The sequence below is a fragment of the Eleutherodactylus coqui genome, chromosome 7 (genome assembly GCF_035609145.1).
Source record: "Eleutherodactylus coqui strain aEleCoq1 chromosome 7, aEleCoq1.hap1, whole genome shotgun sequence".
NCBI classification, from domain to species: Eukaryota; Metazoa; Chordata; class Amphibia; order Anura; family Eleutherodactylidae; genus Eleutherodactylus; species Eleutherodactylus coqui.
This window is the reverse complement of record NC_089843.1, coordinates 226,663,906-226,673,230: the sequence shown is the minus strand read 5'-3', so window position 1 is coordinate 226,673,230 and position 9,325 is coordinate 226,663,906. Positions and strand designations below refer to the sequence as shown.

Sequence of the window (9,325 nt, the reverse complement as noted above, 5' to 3'; positions counted from 1 at the left end):
TTGACAGCTTGCTTTAGCAAGTACGCCTGAACAGGGACTTGAACCCTGGACCCTCAGATTAAAAGTCTGATGCTCTACCGACTGAGCTATCCAGGCTCTGAAAAATGCTCTTCTTAGCTCCTCTAAGCGTCTTAACATAAAATATGGAGGTAAAGAAACAAAGCTTTGGTGGAAAATCAAAAATGTGCTCAAAATCTGCTAAACAGACATAGAAGGGTTGTTTCTGCAATAAGCAAAGATGTTCTCAAGCTGCTTCTATATCCTTGGTTTTGCACAGTAGAACACGGCACTGAAGATGCAGAGACTCAGTGGAAAATCAAAGATGTGCTCAATAAAGACATTTGATAGCTTGCTTTAGCAAGTACGCCTGAACAGGGACTTCAACCCTGGACCCTCAGATTAAAAGTCTGATGCTCTACCGACTGAGCTATCCAGGCTCTGAAAAATGCTCTTCTTAGCTCCTCTAAGCGTCTTAACATAAAATATGGAGGTAAAGAAACAAAGCTTTGGTGGAAAATCAAAAATGTGCTCAAAATCTGCTAAACAGACATAGAAGGGTTGTTTCTGCAATAAGCAAAGATGTTCTCAAGCTGCTTCTATACCCTTGGTTTTGCACAGTAGAACACGGCACTGAAGATGCAGAGACTCAGTGGAAAATCAAAGATGTGCTCAATAAAGACATTTGACAGCTTGCTTTAGCAAGTATGCCTGAACAGGGACTTGAACCCTGGACCCTCAGATTAAAAGTCTGATGCTCTACCGACTGAGCTATCCAGGCTCTGAAAAATGCTCTTCTTAGCTCCTCTAAGTGTCTCAACATAAAATATGGAGGTAAAGAAACAAAGCTTTGGTGGAAAATCAACAATGTGCCCAAAATTTGCTAAACAGACATAGAAGGGTTGTTTCTGCAAAAAACAAAGATTTTCTCAAGCTGCTTCTATACCCTCAGTTTTGGACAGTAGAACACGACAATAAAGAAGCAAAGACTCAGTGGAAAATCAAAGATGTGCTCAATTAAGACATTTGACAGCTTGCTTTAGCAAGTACGCCTGAACAGGGACTTGAACCCTGATGCTCTACCGACTGAACTATCCAGGCTCTGAAAAATGCTCTTCTTAGCTCCTCTAAGCGTCTTAACATAAAATATGGAGGTAAAGAAACAAAGCTTTGGTGGAAAATCAAAAATGTGCTCAAAATCTGCTAAACAGACATAGAAGGGTTGTTTCTGCAATAAGCAAAGATGTTCTCAAGCTGCTTTTATACCCTTGGTTTTGCACAGTAGAACACGGCACTGAAGATGCAGAGACTCAGTGGAAAATCAAAGATGTGCTCAATAAAGACATTTGACAGCTTGCTTTAGCAAGTACGCCTGAACAGGGACTTGAACCCTGGATCCTCAGATTAAAAGTCTGATGCTCTACCGACTGAGCTATCCAGGCTCTGAAAAATGCTCTTCTTAGCTCCTCTAAGCGTCTTAACATAAAATATGGAGGTAAAGAAACAAAGCTTTGGTGGAAAATCAACAATGTGCCCAAAATTTGCTAAACAGACATAGAAGGGTTGTTTCTGCAAAAAACAAAGATTTTCTCAAGCTGCTTCTATACCCTCAGTTTTGCACAGTAGAACACGACAATAAAGAAGCAAAGACTCAGTGGAAAATCAAAGATGTGCTCAATTAAGACATTTGACAGCTTGCTTTAGCAAGTACGCCTGAACAGGGACTTGAACCCTTATGCTCTACCGACTGAACTATCCAGGCTCTGAAAAATGCTCTTCTTAGCTCCTCTAAGCGTCTTAACATAAAATATGGAGGTAAAGAAACAAAGCTTTGGTGGAAAATCAAAAATGTGCTCAAAATCTGCTAAACAGACATAGAAGGGTTGTTTCTGCAATAAGCAAAGATGTTCTCAAGCTGCTTCTATACCCTTGGTTTTGCACAGTAGAACACGGCACTGAAGATGCAGAGACTCAGTGGAAAATCAAAGATGTGCTCAATAAAGACATTTGACAGCTTGCTTTAGCAAGTACGCCTGAACAGGGACTTGAACCCTGGACCCTCAGATTAAAAGTCTGATACTCTACCGACTGAGCTATCCAGGCTCTGAAAAATGCTCTTCTTAGCTCCTCTAAGCGTCTTAACATAAAATATGGAGGTAAAGAAACAAAGCTTTGGTGGAAAATCAACAATGTGCCCAAAATTTGCTAAACAGACATAGAAGGGTTGTTTCTGCAAAAAACAAAGATTTTCTCAAGCTGCTTCTATACCCTCAGTTTTGCACAGTAGAACACGACAATAAAGAAGCAAAGACTCAGTGGAAAATCAAAGATGTGCTCAATTAAGACATTTGACAGCTTGCTTTAGCAAGTACGCCTGAACAGGGACTTGAACCCTTATGCTCTACTGACTGAACTATCCAGGCTCTGAAAAATGCTCTTCTTAGCTCCTCTAAGCGTCTTAACATAAAATATGGAGGTAAAGAAACAAAGCTTTGGTGGAAAATCAAAAATGTGCTCAAAATCTGCTAAACAGACATAGAAGGGTTGTTTCTGCAATAAGCAAAGATGTTCTCAAGCTGCTTCTATACCCTTGGTTTTGCACAGTAGAACACGGCACTGAAGATGCAGAGACTCAGTGGAAAATCAAAGATGTGCTCAATAAAGACATTTGACAGCTTGCTTTAGCAAGTACGCCTGAACAGGGACTTGAACCCTGGACCCTCAGATTAAAAGTCTGATGCTCTACCGACTGAGCTATCCAGGCTCTGAAAAATGCTCTTCTTAGCTCCTCTAAGCGTCTTAACATAAAATATGGAGGTAAAGAAACAAAGCTTTGGTGGAAAATCAAAAATGTGCTCAAAATCTGCTAAACAGACATAGAAGGGTTGTTTCTGCAATAAGCAAAGATGTTCTCAAGCTGCTTCTATATCCTTGGTTTTGCACAGTAGAACACGGCACTGAAGATGCAGAGACTCAGTGGAAAATCAAAGATGTGCTCAATAAAGACATTTGACAGCTTGCTTTAGCAAGTACGCCTGAACAGGGACTTGAACCCTGGACCCTCAGATTAAAAGTCTGATGCTCTACCGACTGAGCTATCCAGGCTCTGAAAAATGCTCTTCTTAGCTCCTCTAAGCGTCTTAACATAAAATATGGAGGTAAAGAAACAAAGCTTTGGTGGAAAATCAAAAATGTGCTCAAAATCTGCTAAACAGACATAGAAGGGTTGTTTCTGCAATAAGCAAAGATGTTCTCAAGCTGCTTCTATATCCTTGGTTTTGCACAGTAGAACACGGCACTGAAGATGCAGAGACTCAGTGGAAAATCAAAGATGTGCTCAATAAAGACATTTGACAGCTTGCTTTAGCAAGTACGCCTGAACAGGGACTTGAACCCTGGACCCTCAGATTAAAAGTCTGATGCTCTACCGACTGAGCTATCCAGGCTCTGAAAAATGCTCTTCTTAGCTCCTCTAAGCGTCTTAACATAAAATATGGAGGTAAAGAAACAAAGCTTTGGTGGAAAATCAACAATGTGCCCAAAATTTGCTAAACAGACATAGAAGGGTTGTTTCTGCAAAAAACAAAGATTTTCTCCAGCTGCTTCTATACCCTCAGTTTTGCACAGTAGAACACGACAATAAAGAAGCAAAGACTCAGTGGAAAATCAAAGATGTGCTCAATTAAGACATTTGACAGCTTGCTTTAGCAAGTACGCCTGAACAGGGACTTGAACCCTTATGCTCTACCGACTGAACTATCCAGGCTCTGAAAAATGCTCTTCTTAGCTCCTCTAAGCGTCTTAACATAAAATATGGAGGTAAAGAAACAAAGCTTTGGTGGAAAATCAAAAATGTGCTCAAAATCTGCTAAACAGACATAGAAGGGTTGTTTCTGCAATAAGCAAAGATGTTCTCAAGCTGCTTCTATACCCTTGGTTTTGCACAGTAGAACACGGCACTGAAGATGCAGAGACTCAGTGGAAAATCAAAGATGTGCTCAATAAAGACATTTGACAGCTTGCTTTAGCAAGGACGCCTGAACAGGGACTTGAACCCTGGACCCTCAGATTAAAAGTCTGATGCTCTACCGACTGAGCTATCCAGGCTCTGAAAAATGCTCTTCTTAGCTCCTCTAAGCGTCTTAACATAAAATATGGAGGTAAAGAAACAAAGCTTTGGTGGAAAATCAAAAATGTGCTCAAAATCTGCTAAACAGACATAGAAGGGTTGTTTCTGCAATAAGCAAAGATGTTCTCAAGCTGCTTCTATACCCTTGGTTTTGCACAGTAGAACACGGCACTGAAGATGCAGAGACTCAGTGGAAAATCAAAGATGTGCTCAATAAAGACATTTGACAGCTTGCTTTAGCAAGTACACCTGAACAGGGACTTGAACCCTGGACCCTCAGATTAAAAGTCTGATGCTCTACCGACTGAGCTATCCAGGCTCTGAAAAATGCTCTTCTTAGCTCCTCTAAGTGTCTTAACATAAAATATGGAGGTAAAGAAACAAAGCTTTGGTGGAAAATCAACAATGTGCCCAAAATTTGCTAAACAGACATAGAAGGGTTGTTTCTGCAAAAAACAAAGATTTTCTCAAGCTGCTTCTATACCCTCAGTTTTGCACAGTAGAACACGACAATAAAGAAGCAAAGACTCAGTGGAAAATCAAAGATGTGCTCAATTAAGACATTTGACAGCTTGCTTTAGCAAGTACGCCTGAACAGGGACTTGAACCCTGATGCTCTACCGACTGAACTATCCAGGCTCTGAAAAATGCTCTTCTTAGCTCCTCTAAGCGTCTTAACATAAGATATGGAGGTAAAGAAACAAAGCTTTGGTGGAAAATCAAAAATGTGCTCAAAATCTGCTAAACAGACATAGAAGGGTTGTTTCTGCAATAAGCAAAGATGTTCTCAAGCTGCTTTTATACCCTTGGTTTTGCACAGTAGAACACGGCACTGAAGATGCAGAGACTCAGTGGAAAATCAAAGATGTGCTCAATAAAGACATTTGACAGCTTGCTTTAGCAAGTACGCCTGAACAGGGACTTGAACCCTGGATCCTCAGATTAAAAGTCTGATGCTCTACCGACTGAGCTATCCAGGCTCTGAAAAATGCTCTTCTTAGCTCCTCTAAGCGTCTTAACATAAAATATGGAGGTAAAGAAACAAAGCTTTGGTGGAAAATCAAAAATGTGCTCAAAATCTGCTAAACAGACATAGAAGGGTTGTTTCTGCAATAAGCAAAGATGTTCTCAAGCTGCTTCTATACCCTTGGTTTTGCACAGTAGAACACGGCACTGAAGATGCAGAGACTCAGTGGAAAATCAAAGATGTGCTCAATAAAGACATTTGACAGCTTGCTTTAGCAAGCATGCCTGAACAGGAACTTGAACACTGGATCCTCAGATTAAAAGTCTGATGCTCTACCGACTGAGCTATCCAGGCTCTGAAAAATGCTCTTCTTAGCTCCTCTAAGCGTCTTAACATAAAATATGGAGGTAAAGAAACAAAGCTTTGGTGGAAAATCAAAAATGTGCTCAAAATCTGCTAAACAGACATAGAAGGGTTGTTTCTGCAATAAGCAAAGATGTTCTCAAGCTGCTTCTATACCCTTGGTTTTGCACAGTAGAACACGGCACTGAAGATGCAGAGACTCAGTGGAAAATCAAAGATGTGCTCAATAAAGACATTTGACAGCTTGCTTTAGCAAGTATGCCTGAACAGGAACTTGAACCCTGGACCCTCAGATTAAAAGTCTGATGCTCTACCGACTGAGCTATCCAGGCTCTGAAAAATGCTCTTCTTAGCTCCTCTAAGTGTCTCAACATAAAATATGGAGGTAAAGAAACAAAGCTTTGGTGGAAAATCAACAATGTGCCCAAAATTTGCTAAACAGACATAGAAGGGTTGTTTCTGCAAAAAACAAAGATTTTCTCAAGCTGCTTCTATACCCTCAGTTTTGGACAGTAGAACACGACAATAAAGAAGCAAAGACTCAGTGGAAAATCAAAGATGTGCTCAATTAAGACATTTGACAGCTTGCTTTAGCAAGTACGCCTGAACAGGGACTTGAACCCTGATGCTCTACCGACTGAACTATCCAGGCTCTGAAAAATGCTCTTCTTAGCTCCTCTAAGCGTCTTAACATAAAATATGGAGGTAAAGAAACAAAGCTTTGGTGGAAAATCAACAATGTGCCCAAAATTTGCTAAACAGACATAGAAGGGTTGTTTCTGCAAAAAACAAAGATTTTCTCAAGCTGCTTCTATACCCTCAGTTTTGCACAGTAGAACACGACAATAAAGAAGCAAAGACTCAGTGGAAAATCAAAGATGTGCTCAATTAAGACATTTGACAGCTTGCTTTAGCGAGTACGCCTGAACAGGGACTTGAACCCTGATGCTCTACCGACTGAACTATCCAGGCTCTGAAAAATGCTCTTCTTAGCTCCTCTAAGCGTCTTAACATAAAATATGGAGGTAAAGAAACAAAGCTTTGGTGGAAAATCAAAAATGTGCTCAAAATCTGCTAAACAGACATAGAAGGGTTGTTTCTGCAATAAGCAAAGATGTTCTCATGCTGCTTCTATACCCTTGGTTTTGCACAGTAGAACACGGCACTGAAGATGCAGAGACTCAGTGGAAAACCAAAGATGTGCTCAATAAAGATATTTGACAGCTTGCTTTAGCAAGTACGCCTGAACAGGGACTTGAACCCTGGACCCTCAGATTAAAAGTCTGATGCTCTACCGACTGAGCTATCCAGGCTCTGAAAAATGCTCTTCTTAGCTCCTCTAAGCGTCTTAACATAAAATATGGAGGTAAAGAAACAAAGCTTTGGTGGAAAATCAACAATGTGCCCAAAATTTGCTAAACAGACATAGAAGGGTTGTTTCTGCAAAAAACAAAGATTTTCTCAAGCTGCTTCTATACCCTCAGTTTTGCACAGTAGAACACGACAATAAAGAAGCAAAGACTCAGTGGAAAATCAAAGATGTGCTCAATTAAGACATTTGACAGCTTGCTTTAGCAAGTACGCCTGAACAGGGACTTGAACCCTGATGCTCTACCGACTGAACTATCCAGGCTCTGAAAAATGCTCTTCTTAGCTCCTCTAAGCGTCTTAACATAAAATATGGAGGTAAAGAAACAAAGCTTTGGTGGAAAATCAAAAATGTGCTCAAAATCTGCTAAACAGACATAGAAGGGTTGTTTCTGCAATAAGCAAAGATGTTCTCAAGCTGCTTCTATACCCTTGGTTTTGCACAGTAGAACACGGCACTGAAGATGCAGAGACTCAGTGGAAAACCAAAGATGTGCTCAATAAAGACATTTGACAGCTTGCTTTAGCAAGTACGCCTGAACAGGGAATTGAACCCTGGACCCTCAGATTAAAAGTCTGATGCTCTACCAACTGAGCTATCCAGGCTCTGAAAAATGCTCTTCTTAGCTCCTCTAAGCGTCTTAACATAAAATATGGAGGTAAAGAAACAAAGCTTTGGTGGAAAATCAACAATGTGCCCAAAATTTGCTAAACAGACATAGAAGGGTTGTTTCTGCAAAAAACAAAGATTTTCTCCAGCTGCTTCTATACCCTCAGTTTTGCACAGTAGAACACGACAATAAGGAAGCAAAGACTCAGTGGAAAATCAAAGATGTGCTCAATTAAGACATTTGACAGCTTGCTTTAGCAAGTACGCCTGAACAGGGACTTGAACCCTGATGCTCTACCGACTGAACTATCCAGGCTCTGAAAAATGCTCTTCTTAGCTCCTCTAAGCGTCTTAACATAAAATATGGAGGTAAAGAAACAAAGCTTTGGTGGAAAATCAACAATGTGCCCAAAATTTGCTAAACAGACATAGAAGGGTTGTTTCTGCAAAAAACAAAGATTTTCTCAAGCTGCTTCTATACCCTCAGTTTTGCACAGTAGAACACGACAATAAAGAAGCAAAGACTCAGTGGAAAATCAAAGATGTGCTCAATTAAGACATTTGACAGCTTGCTTTAGCGAGTACGCCTGAACAGGGACTTGAACCCTGATGCTCTACCGACTGAACTATCCAGGCTCTGAAAAATGCTCTTCTTAGCTCCTCTAAGCGTCTTAACATAAAATATGGAGGTAAAGAAACAAAGCTTTGGTGGAAAATCAAAAATGTGCTCAAAATCTGCTAAACAGACATAGAAGGGTTGTTTCTGCAATAAGCAAAGATGTTCTCATGCTGCTTCTATACCCTTGGTTTTGCACAGTAGAACACGGCACTGAAGATGCAGAGACTCAGTGGAAAACCAAAGATGTGCTCAATAAAGATATTTGACAGCTTGCTTTAGCAAGTACGCCTGAACAGGGACTTGAACCCTGGACCCTCAGATTAAAAGTCTGATGCTCTACCGACTGAGCTATCCAGGCTCTGAAAAATGCTCTTCTTAGCTCCTCTAAGCGTCTTAACATAAAATATGGAGGTAAAGAAACAAAGCTTTGGTGGAAAATCAACAATGTGCCCAAAATTTGCTAAACAGACATAGAAGGGTTGTTTCTGCAAAAAACAAAGATTTTCTCAAGCTGCTTCTATACCCTCAGTTTTGCACAGTAGAACACGACAATAAAGAAGCAAAGACTCAGTGGAAAATCAAAGATGTGCTCAATTAAGACATTTGACAGCTTGCTTTAGCAAGTACGCCTGAACAGGGACTTGAACCCTGATGCTCTACCGACTGAACTATCCAGGCTCTGAAAAATGCTCTTCTTAGCTCCTCTAAGCGTCTTAACATAAAATATGGAGGTAAAGAAACAAAGCTTTGGTGGAAAATCAAAAATGTGCTCAAAATCTGCTAAACAGACATAGAAGGGTTGTTTCTGCAATAAGCAAAGATGTTCTCAAGCTGCTTCTATACCCTTGGTTTTGCACAGTAGAACACGGCACTGAAGATGCAGAGACTCAGTGGAAAACCAAAGATGTGCTCAATAAAGACATTTGACAGCTTGCTTTAGCAAGTACGCCTGAACAGGGAATTGAACCCTGGACCCTCAGATTAAAAGTCTGATGCTCTACCAACTGAGCTATCCAGGCTCTGAAAAATGCTCTTCTTAGCTCCTCTAAGCGTCTTAACATAAAATATGGAGGTAAAGAAACAAAGCTTTGGTGGAAAATCAACAATGTGCCCAAAATTTGCTAAACAGACATAGAAGGGTTGTTTCTGCAAAAAACAAAGATTTTCTCCAGCTGCTTCTATACCCTCAGTTTTGCACAGTAGAACACGACAATAAGGAAGCAAAGACTCAGTGGAAAATCAAAGATGTGCTCAATTAAGACATTTGACAGC

General features: G+C 40.4%; 3 non-coding genes across 3 annotated transcripts; all 3 read right to left on the bottom strand.

Annotated features, from left to right (window-relative positions):
- Positions 1–705: 705 nt before the first annotated feature.
- TRNAK-UUU (transfer RNA lysine (anticodon UUU)) lies at positions 706–778 on the bottom strand. Its single transcript has one exon. It is a non-coding gene; the product is annotated as a tRNA-Lys (tRNA).
- Positions 779–7,357: 6,579 nt separating this feature from the next.
- TRNAK-UUU (transfer RNA lysine (anticodon UUU)) lies at positions 7,358–7,430 on the bottom strand. Its single transcript has one exon. It is a non-coding gene; the product is annotated as a tRNA-Lys (tRNA).
- A 1,569-nt stretch (positions 7,431–8,999) lies between these two features.
- TRNAK-UUU (transfer RNA lysine (anticodon UUU)) lies at positions 9,000–9,072 on the bottom strand. Its single transcript has one exon. It is a non-coding gene; the product is annotated as a tRNA-Lys (tRNA).
- Between the last annotated feature and the right edge of the window lie 253 nt (positions 9,073–9,325).